Source organism: Crocuta crocuta, unplaced genomic scaffold, assembly GCF_008692635.1.
Source record: "Crocuta crocuta isolate KB4526 unplaced genomic scaffold, BGI_CrCroc_1.0 scaffold276, whole genome shotgun sequence".
NCBI classification, from domain to species: domain Eukaryota; kingdom Metazoa; phylum Chordata; class Mammalia; order Carnivora; family Hyaenidae; genus Crocuta; species Crocuta crocuta.
Genome location: NW_027531270.1, coordinates 1,971,887 through 1,983,020, shown reverse-complemented (window position 1 = coordinate 1,983,020; position 11,134 = coordinate 1,971,887). Strand labels below are relative to the sequence as shown.

The window sequence follows — 11,134 nt, the reverse complement described above, 5'->3', positions numbered from 1 at the left end:
ACATGGGATGTCTGAGCTGTGTTGGTTGGTTGAACACATTGTTCAGGAAGTATTTATATGATATTTAGACATTATGGAGGGGTAGTACATACCAGATGAAAGATGATGCAGCATATTTGAAGCCTGAGCCTTGAAACTTGGCAGCCCCAAATCAACTCGAGTTAATTCAGTTCTCCGAACACTGTCAGCTCCCTGACCTTGCTGCAGCTCTCTGAACCTAGAATCCCCTTCAATTTCAGCTAGAATGCTGGGTCAGAAACTTCGCAGATTTGGCCAAAAGCTGGTACGCAGATATATGCTGAAGCCACCAGTGACTAAGGATGATTCAAAGAGAAGACTGGGCACTCTGGATTTAGTGGCCGTGGGTGTGGGACACACAGTGGGTGTAGGTGTGTATGTCCTGGCTGGTGAGGTGGTCAACAATCAAGCAGGACCATCTATTGTGATCTGCTTCTTGGTGGCAGGCCTATCTACTGTGTTGGCTGGGCTGTGCTATGCAGAGATTAGTACCCGTGTTTCCCATGTTTCTGGCTCTGAATATCTCTACACCTATGTCACTATAGGTGAGTTCTGTGCTTTCAGCACTGGCTGGAGCCTCATCCTTTCCTGTGTTGGTGGTATAGCCATTGTGGTCCGAGGATGGATCTTAGCTTTTGCCAGCCTGATTGGAATCCAGAGTTTTCAGAAACTGCATGAGAGCATTGCACTGTATGTTCCCCAGGTCTTTGCAGAATACCTAGACTTCTTTTTTGTGGGCCTTGTGTTGTTGCTCATTGAATTGCTTTCTCTGAGGTTTGGTGAGACTATCTGGGTTAACAAAGTGCTCACATTGGTGAATCTTTTGGTTCTTAGTTTTGTCATTATTGCTGGCTTCATTAAGGGGGATCTGCACAATTGGAAGCTCACAGAAGAGGACTACATAAAAGCTGGACTCAATGACACCTCTATTTTGGGCTCTCTGGGCTCTGGAGGATTTGTGCCTTTTGGCTTCAAGGGGATTCTCCGTGGAACAGCTACATGTTTCTTTGCATTTATAGGTTTCAGCATTATTGTTACCAGGGTCACTGAAGCCAAGAATCCCCGTCATTCCATACCCAGGAGCATTGTGATTTCACTCTTCATCTGCTCTTTGTTGTATTTTGGTGTCTCTGCAGCACTTACGCTTATAGTGCCTTACTACAAGCTTCCACATGGGAGCACCTTGCCTGAGGCATTTCTTAATATTGGCTGGGCCCCAGCCTGCTATGTTGTAGCTTTTGGATTTATCTGTGCTTTTTCTATCATCATCTTAGGCTTTATGGCCCCCATGCATTGGGTGATACGCAGCATGGTAGAGGATCACCTCCTGTTCCCTGTCTTTGCCTGGATCTATACTGGCACATACACCCGCATTGTGGCCATTGTGATTTTGAGCATTATTGCACCAATCATGGCTTTCTTCTTTAGACTCATTGATCTTGGGGACCTCTGGTCACTTGCGTTCCTGATAGCTTACTCCCTGGTGGCTCTTTGTGTTCTCATCCTCCGGTATCAGCCTGAGGTGAAGAAAGGGGGAAATGAAGCAGAGGTGCAGGAGGAGATTGGACCTGCAGCAGAAGAGTTGACTCTACAGGGACTACTTTTTCCAGGCAGCTCCACCCCCACTCCACTCTCTGGCCGGGTTGTCTATGTTTGCTCCTCACTGCTTGTTCTGCTGATCATTCTTCTTTGCCTGGTGTTGACCCAGTTGCCAGTTCTCCTTTTTGGAGACCCAGTATGGATTTCAGTGGTTGTGGTGCTCCTGGTGCTCATCACAGGGCTCACTGGGGTCATCTGGAGACAGCCACAGAGCTCCAATCCTCTTCACTTTAAGGTCCCTGCTCTGCCTGTCCTCCCACTACTGAGCATCTTTGTGAATGTTTGCCTTATGATGCAGATGACAGCTACCACCTGGGCCCTATTTGGAATCTGGATGCTGATTGGGTTTGCTATCTACTTTGGCTATGGGATCCGGCACAGCCAAGTTGCTAACCCTACTTAAGTTAGGTCCAAAGCTATAGACCTTGAACTTAGCAGTGCCCAGTACTTATTTGGTTTGACATTATCACAGTGAAATGCAGTCTGGTCTCCTGCTCAATTATGCAGGGTACTCTGAGCACAAGGAAAGCTAGGTCTCCCATGGGATGTCGGTGTGGGGGAATACTAATAGAGCTTGTAGCTATCGTGAAGTGAATGATGTGTCTTTGCTCTTTGTCCGTTTTTCACTAATTGCCTACTTTTCATTTTACTCTGTAGCTCTATACTGGATTTTTAAAAGCTGTTATTAAAAAAAAGTATTTCGCTTTCTTTGTGTTAATATCTAGTGGTGGATATACTGAATCATATGGTGGTTCCATTTTTTTTTTTTTTTTTGAGGAAGTTCCATACTATTTTCCATAGTGGCTGCACCAATTTACATTCCTAACAACAGTGCATGAGAGTTCCTTTTTTTCCTGACATCTTCACCAATACTTGTTATTTTGTCTTTTCTATTTTAGCCATGGAACAGAGTAATGTGATATTTCATTGTAGTTCTAATTTACATTTCCCTGATAATGAATGACACTGAGCATCTTTTCATGTGTCTCTTGACTTCTGCCCACTTTAAAAATGAACTATTTGTGCTTTACTATTGAGTTGTGTAAATTCTTTATGTATTTAAGATATTAACCCTTCATTATATAAATCATTTGAAATATCTTCTGTCATTTGGTAGGTTGCGTTTTCATTTTTGTTGGTTTCCTTTGCTATGCAAAAGCTTTTACATTACATGAATTTGAAAACATATATGCACCCCTATGTTTATTGCAGTGTTACTTGAAAATAGCTAGGATATGGAAACAACCCAATGTCAATTGATTGATAAATAGATTTAAAAAAAAGATGTTTTATATACACACACGTGCACGTGTGTACACACACCAATGAAATATTACTCAGCCGTAAAAATGAAACCTTGTCATTTGTAACAACATGGATGGATCAGTAGGGTATTATTCATTCATATGTGAAACTTACATCTTAAGACATAAAACAAGTGATTGTGGGGATGAGCACTGGGTGTTATATGGAAACCAACTTGACAGTAAACTATTAAAAAAAAGACATACAACAAATGAACAAACAAACAAAAGGGACAAACAGAACAACCTGCCCCTGACTCTTAAATACAAGGAAGAAACTAATGGTTGAAAGAGGGGAGGTAGGTGGGAGGATGGGTGAAATAAATAAAGGAATTAAAAAAACACTTATCTTGATGAGCAGAGAAATGTGTCGAATCTTGGAAATACTGTATAGTACACCTGAGAATAATACAATGACACTGTATGTTGATTAATACTTCAACAAAATAATAAAATAAACAGAAAAAGACAAGAAAGAGGTGAAATATGGCCCCTGCCCTTAAGGAGCTTAAATTCTAATACAGAGGGTAAAGATTAGCTGTGACATAAGGTAGAAAGTATTGTTCTAAGTAATATACAAATAAAGTGTCCTGGTAATTCAGAGTGGAAGATGATAATTTGTGGCTGACATAGTAGTAAGTGTTGATCCATGAGATCAGAGAACACTTTGTAGAGGAATGGCATTTGAATTGGCTCTCCCCAGGGACACATAGGATTTTGCACACATGGGCAGCAGGAAGAGACTGTAGGCAGAGAGAAAAACATTAGGAAAAGCACAAAAAAATGAAGCAGTGTTCAGAACACACGGAGCAGGCAGTGTAGCTTATGCCTTGTCTATGGGGGGAGAAGAGAACATGTACAGGTAGGTGGATAGGAGCCTGAGCTTTCCTCTGAGCACAAAGCACTTTGGCTTTCAACCCACTACCCACGCTGAAAATCCCTGGGGCTGGTTCTTCTACTTGGCAATAGCTGAATTCTTGGACTTGAAGTTTGTCTACAATTATCAGCTTTGGTCCACTTACTCAGAAAGGACAGAGAGAAGAACCAAGTGTCCTGGGTTCTGGTCTTGTTTCCACCACTAAGTAGCCATGTGAACTTGAGCAAGCCTCCCACTTCCCTCAATGCTCTGCTTATTTATCTGTAACAGAGGTCAGACAGATCACTTCTAAAGTTTCGTTTACTTAAATAATTCTAAGATTTCCTCTGATTTTTGTTTCCTCTTACTGTCTCAACTAAGTCTCTATATTTCACATGATTTGAACCTGTATTGTGCCCACTTTTTACTACAACCCATTGTTGGAGCTGTAGAAGTCTAATAAATAAAACCCCATCTCCCCCTCTTATGTTTGGAAGCAATTGATAGAGACAGATAATTAAACCTTCAGCTTTAGATCTGCAGCCTAATTGGCTTGCTAATACTACATCACTAAATAAGCTAGTCTTACTCCTCATCACAAATAGTGCTGAGCACCCCCCTACACTTGATAGGAGAGAGCCTGCATTTATTAGATTTTCTCATGTATGAACAACTTGTAATGCAAGTGTCCTCTGGCGTGTTGATTCTGGATTAAAAACACAAATACAACAACAAAAAACTGGATCATGTTACGGTCTGAGCTGGTTATTCTCAGTGCTGTGTTTTCAGCCCACTAAACAGAGTCACAGTGTGGGGGGGACCACCCTGCTCAGTGGTCCTCAAACTTCTGTAGGCATCACCTCACCGGAGGGTGTGTGAAAACAGACATTGCTGGGCCCCAACCCCAGGGTTTGCAATTCAGTAGATCTAGTGGGGCCTAGAACTTTTACTTCTAACAAGTTCCCAAGTGATGCTGATGCTCCTTGTACAGGGGTCACACATTGAAAACCAAAACTCCAGCTGAAGCTCCTCCACATGTAAGGGAAAGGGTTGGAAACAGAGGTGCCCTTTGGACACTTACCTTTATTTAGTGAAGATTTAGATTAATATATCATCCTTAATCCCTTCATAGTGGAGAAATCATGATGACTCATTTAACAATGTATATGTCTATCAAATCACTGCAATGTATACTTTAAATATCTTACAATTTTTATTTGTCAATTATACCTCAATAAAGCTGAAATAAAAAATAAAATACCACAATTATCTGTGTGCCTTTATTTTCTTTATTTTGTTCCTGATTTATATTTTAAGTAAGGAGTGTATCTTGTTCATTCCCTCAGAGCATCCAACTGGGGGCCAGGCATGTAAGCAGCTTTTAATAAATTCATGTTTAATTGACTTGAGCCTTGCATAGTTTGATACAGAAAATGCTCCTTCTGTTCAGGCCAGCATTGTGCTAATCCTTTAAAACTATCTTCAGGGCGACTTACTTGGCAATAATAATTTCTCTCCATTCAGAACTATATCTATATCATCTAGAACTGAAACCGGGCACTTTTAGTTTTGGCTTTGTGTGGCGATGCCTGAGTTCTGGTGACTGTCCTGTCTTTTCCATCACAGTGGAATCTTGCTCAGGGAAGGAGGTTATTTTTCCCTTCTTCCAGACCCAACAGTAAGAGCAGTGTTGTTCATTCAAAGAAAAACATGAGCACTGTGTCAGGAGAATGCCTGAAACAACATTCCCTGGTCCCATTCCAGCTATTCCCACGGGATTGGGGGAGAGGCCTGAAGCAGTAAAACTGCTTAGAAGATAGAAGACCCACTTGCTCCAACCTGACTCCAGGGAATCTCTGAAGGTGAACTGGCTCCAGCATTTGCCAAAAGCTGTCTTTCTTTCTTTTTTAAAAATTTTTAATTTATTTATTTTTGAGAGAGAGACAGAGATACAGAGACAGAGAGACAGAGACAGAGATAGAGAGGGAGACAGAACATATGCTGGGGATAGGGAGAGAGGAATGGAGACACAGAATCGGAAGCAGACTCCAGGCTCTGTGCTCTCAGCACAGAGCATGACGTGGGGCTCAAACTCACAAGCCACAATATCTTGACCTGAGCTAAAGTTATATACCCAAACAACTGAGCTACCCAGGCACCACAGGGTATCTTTCTTGAAGCAAAGTTTTATGGTTGTCATAGAAGGGCCAGTGTTTTTCTATTATATTTATGTATGGGGGCTGCCCTAAGAAGGAAGGATAAGAAGCTACTCTCTTACTTGGGGGAACTTTTGCATCTTCCCAAAAGGGAGTAGGTGATTCCAGGGAAGCCTACTAGAGGCAGGATTACCCGTATACTTACCAACTCCTTCAGATGATGTTTGAGAGACCAGTGCAAAAACCTTGTGAAAAATTCTAAGATTCTTTGGGGAGACAGAATTGACAGCCATATAGGGAGAAAAATGGACTGAAATTGGAGGAATTAGTAACTTGATAGGGATTGAGGCATCATTACTTTGGAAGGGAAGGTATGAATAGAAATTGAGAAAGAGATTAGTCAAGAGACGTTTCCTGGAGGAGGGTGCCTATGGAGCAATTTGAGAAATAAAAGTGGGATAGGTAAGTTGGAAAAGAAATAAGACACTTATTCTTGGGGTGCCTGAGTGGCTCAGTCGGTTAAGTGTCCAACTTCAGCTCAGGTCATGATCCTGTTTGTGAGTTCAAGCCCCATGTTGGGCTCTGTGCTGACAGCTCAGAGCCTGGAGCCTGCTTCCAATTCTGTGTCTCCCTCTCTTTGCCCCTCCCCCTTCTCTCTCTCTCTCTCTCTCCTTTCCTCTCTCTCTCTTTCTCTCTGTCAAAAATAAATAAATATTTAAAAAAAGAAGATGGAGATAAATGGACTATGGAGATGGAAGGAGGAGGGATTTCTCCCTTTCCCCAGGTATGAAAACTCTCTAACTTAATTTGTGTAGTGTATGCTTTTCTGTGCTTTGTCCTCTTCTCAGTAATGAGATTAAGAAATCTTTTAATTGTTAATAAAGGACTCGGGGGGAGGCAGGGAGAAGAGACGAGAAACATATAGATGGAGGCATAAGGGGTACCCTTTCAAAAAGACCAGGTGCAAGAGAAGTGGCCATAAATGGAACCTGAGGTGGGACCCAGGTCCTGGCTCCTGTCTTCTGTATTCAAAGCCTCCAGATTCTGCAGTTTTACCTGAATTTCACTGACCCTTGCACTTCACTCTCTAATGATGAATAGAAGTTCAATATATCAAATGATGCCCAAAGTCAAGAAATTCTTCCCAGTAGCTGTGCTTTTTCCTTTGGAATTTAACCCTCCCAATCTGTGACTACTGAAATGATACACAACCATCATGGTCCAGTTTAAATGCGACCCCTCCCCACACTTTCCTGGATAATCTGCATCAGAAGCAATTTATTTCCTTTGGCCTTCTCCACTCCCATAACTGTGTGATTCTGCATATTGTCTTCATTTGTGGTCACCCTATGTCTTCTGTTTCTTCCTCACTCAATTATAAACTTCTGGAGTGGGGAGGCTGTGTCCTGTATATTTTTATGTCACCTCCAAAGGGATTAACACAGACCTAAAGAATTGTTAAATAATTTTTGTGCATGATATACAGTTGTTAGGGAAAGAAGCCATGGTAGATGTAGAAGTAGGGACATTACAAAAATTGATTAAAGATGTTGTTAATATAGGTCTGATATGATACTTTCAGGTATAGGTCATGTTATTAAGAAATGTTTATCCCACCAGGAGAGTTATTTCCATATAATATACTTATTCATCATTCATTCTTTCTCAATTCAAATTAGAGCTTTTCCTGGTGGGCCAAGGAAACCAAGAAAACAAATGTTCAAATAATTGCAGTGTATGATAGACACCGAACAGAAATAAATAGGGTCTTGTGATAAAGAATAAAAGCTTTTCCTTAGAAAGGAAGATTAGGAAATGCCTTTATGGTCACTGTCACATATTTACTCAACTATGATTATGAGTTCATTCAGTTTCTAACCTGAAAAGCAATAATAATGAAATCAGTAACAGAATGAGAACAGCCTTCCCACTAACGGCACGTTTGTCAACCCAGCCTTAGTACTGGTTCCATCTTTAGCCCAATTTCCCAATGTACTCTCTACCTTGGGAAGAGGGGAAGACAGGGCCTTCTCCTTTGCCCCAGGATGAACCTCCCCCCTCTTCTCCAGACTAGAAGTTGGCAAATAAAACAGATGTTAAGAGCTTTGATACTGCTAGAAACTTAGAGAAAGATCAAGGTAGAGGCCTCTGAAATGATTTTCTAGGATGTGAAAAGCTGGTAAAGAGATGTAGACAGAATTACACAGACAGAAAGGTAAATTGCTGTCAGAGAGACTCCCTTTCACCTCCCACCATAGTCGCTGTAGGTTCTGGACTCAGTACTTCTTGGGACAGCTGGTCAGGGCTTTCAGGTTTTGGGGTGAGGGGGGATATCGCCTGAGTAACTTTAGATACCTGAACCTCACAGTCATTTCTGGATTCCTATTCCAAGGTTGAAGACAGCCAAGGCTGTGAGAAGCATGCAGTCTGCTAGTATCATAGCAGCCTCACATAGTTCTTTCATTACCAGGATCTTTCTTTCACTAATTTCCTCCACACTACTACTGGCAGAAGTTGGTAGCATTACTTTCTGTCTCTTGTAGAACTGTGGTCACATTAGGAGAGAATTGGGAGTGAGTAAGAAGAATCTGGGAATGTTACCTCGAGCTTTTACACCTTGCAAGCCTTTCCCAGCCCTGCTTCCTGATGGGATAATACCTTTTGGTTGCTAGCTAAGAAGTAATGGTCCATTTCTCACAAAGGGCCTGACCTCCTTGGTCATACTGAGAGATACCTCAGGCTGTTGAGAATCTTACTGAGGTTGTCATAAGCTCCTCTAATTGAAGCTGTATGCTTCACCTCTCTTCAGCCTTCCCTACCCCATTGGGATCAGCTTCTTTACAAGTGATATCCTGCACAAGGGTAAATAAAGGCTGTACTTTGTCTTCAAAAAGAACCCTACTTCTCTGCTCCATAGTCCAGAATTATGTCTAGAACACTCACACTGCTTTCTTTTGAGAGACTTGCTGCAGGAGGAAGCACTATACTTCCTTCTAGCTGCTTGGAGCACACAGAAGACACACTCCTGAATCTCAGACATGGACAGTCATTGGAGTAGTGGTGCCTACACAGCCCTTGAAGTCAAACAGCCAAGTTCTTGTCCAAGCCAGGCCACTTGCTGCCCTGAAGCAGCAGGTATATATTCTAACACCTACACCAGGGCCAGCACCTGCGATGAGCTCAAGTGGGTTGTACATTTGGCAAGGGACTTCATGCTATGGGTGCAGAGAAGTGAGGTATAAAAGAATAAACACTGTTTGGAAGAGGAAAAGGCAGAGTGAGGCCAGAACAGACATGGAGGAAGAGGAATGGGGAAGCTGACTCCTGAACCCAAGGAGCCCAGATTTATATCCACGGCAGAGTTCATCATCTGTAAGCTGTACAAATTCTCTAGTTCCCAGCTGAAGATCTTCTCTGGAATCTCTCTCCCTCAGTGGGCAGCAGCATTATTGGCTCCCTTATGAGGTAGATAGTATAGGGCATGTGGCTTAGGTTAAACCAGGGCAGATTCTTGTGCCAGAGCTGACATTAGTATGGGTGAATATGGGCATATTTTCCCCAGGAACCTTGTTCAGGTTCAGAGGAAGGAATATGGTCCAGTTATCCTCTCTGGGTTCACTGGATTAGGAGATGAGGGAGAAGGGGAAGCTTCAGTCAGAATCACAGTCTCCATTAACTGTTTTGCTTTCATAATTTATCTTTTTTCAACCACAACTGTAAGTGACTGAAAATAAAAAGTAGATTGCTAATAACTTCCCTGATCCTCCATTCCACATCACGTGAGTTTATCTTGTCAAGTCTCCCTGAAACAGATACTCCTGTGTCCCATCTCTTTCAGGAGAATGGCTTTGAGTCCCAAGTCCCTTCCAGAACAGGCTCTGTAACAACAAAGCATCATGTGTATTGGGGATTTCTCCCTCACACCTGAATCTGTTGTTTTCATATATAGGCTGTCTGCCTCCTTCCCATCTTTGTCTGATATCTAGCCCTAATATTATCCTAATTATGAGGAATTAGTTGAAGTGAGAGAAGAGTCCTCTGGAGATACAGACATCTCCAATTGTATATTCTTTTTTAATTTTTTAATTCAAAAGATTTTTTTATAGTTTATTTATTTTTGAGACAGAGAGAGACAGAGCATGAGTGGGGGAAGGGCAGAGAGAGAGGGAGACACAGAATCTGAAACAAACTCCAGGCTCTGAGTTGTCAGCACATATCCCGACGTGGGGCTTGAACCCACGAACCGTGAGATCATGACCTGAGCTGAAGTCAGACGCTTAACTGTCTGAGCCACCCAGGCACCCCTCCAATTGTATCTTCTATCTGGTCATGATGAAACTGGAGTCACCTACTACTTCCACAAGTTCACAGTTAACTCCATGGAGTGGGGTATGCTCTGGCTTTTAAGGTGTGATTTTGTTATCCTCACCACACAATAGTGCTCAAGATGAGAGTTGAATTACCCAATTGTTGGGAGTCCATCCTATTGTCTAGTTGTTCAAGTAATAATATACTCATGGGGTCCTGTTATTATTCCGACAGAGTAACAAGCATGATGATTGTCTATCCAGAAGTTATTGTGACAATTTCTCTGAAATTCTCCTCAGACTGTCTAGTTTATGCAATCAAAAGGCATTCAAAGCCAGTTAATCAGAACTAGAATTTAGGGGTATCTAGGTGGCTCAGTCGGTTAAGCATCCAACTTTGGCTCAGGTCATGATCTCATGGTTTATTGGTTCGAGCCCCACATTGGGCTGTGTACTAACAGCTAACTCAGAGCCTGGAGCCTCTTTCAGATTCTGTGTCTCCCTCTCTCTCTGGCCCTCCCCTGCTCACGCTGTCTCTCCCTCTCTCTCCCTATCTGTCTCTCTCTCTTTCTCTCTCTCTCTCTCAGAAGTAAATTAAAAAACATTAAAACTTTTTTAAAAAAGAAACTAGAATTTAACATCCACAAAGATGTGTTATTGAAAAGTTTCTCTCTAAAATCACCCTCATTTCTAATGAGAGCTAAATAAAAATGACCTCATTTGAAAAACAAGTCACATTTTAAAAGTTTGCCTAATTATTTACATAAGCTCAGCAAGATAATGATTGACCTTATAGATACCTACTTACTGCTTCACTGGAACTTTTCATAAGGAATCTCTAAAGGAACTTTCAATAGTCTCTCGAGGCCAGAAGCCAAGCCAAATATGTGCCAT

At 41.9% G+C, this 11,134-nt stretch overlaps 1 pseudogene; it reads left to right on the top strand.

Annotated features, from left to right (window-relative positions):
• The first annotated feature begins 11 nt into the window (after positions 1–11).
• LOC144237492 (cationic amino acid transporter 3 pseudogene) lies at positions 12–2,616 on the top strand (annotated as a pseudogene).
• Positions 2,617–11,134: the final 8,518 nt, after the last annotated feature.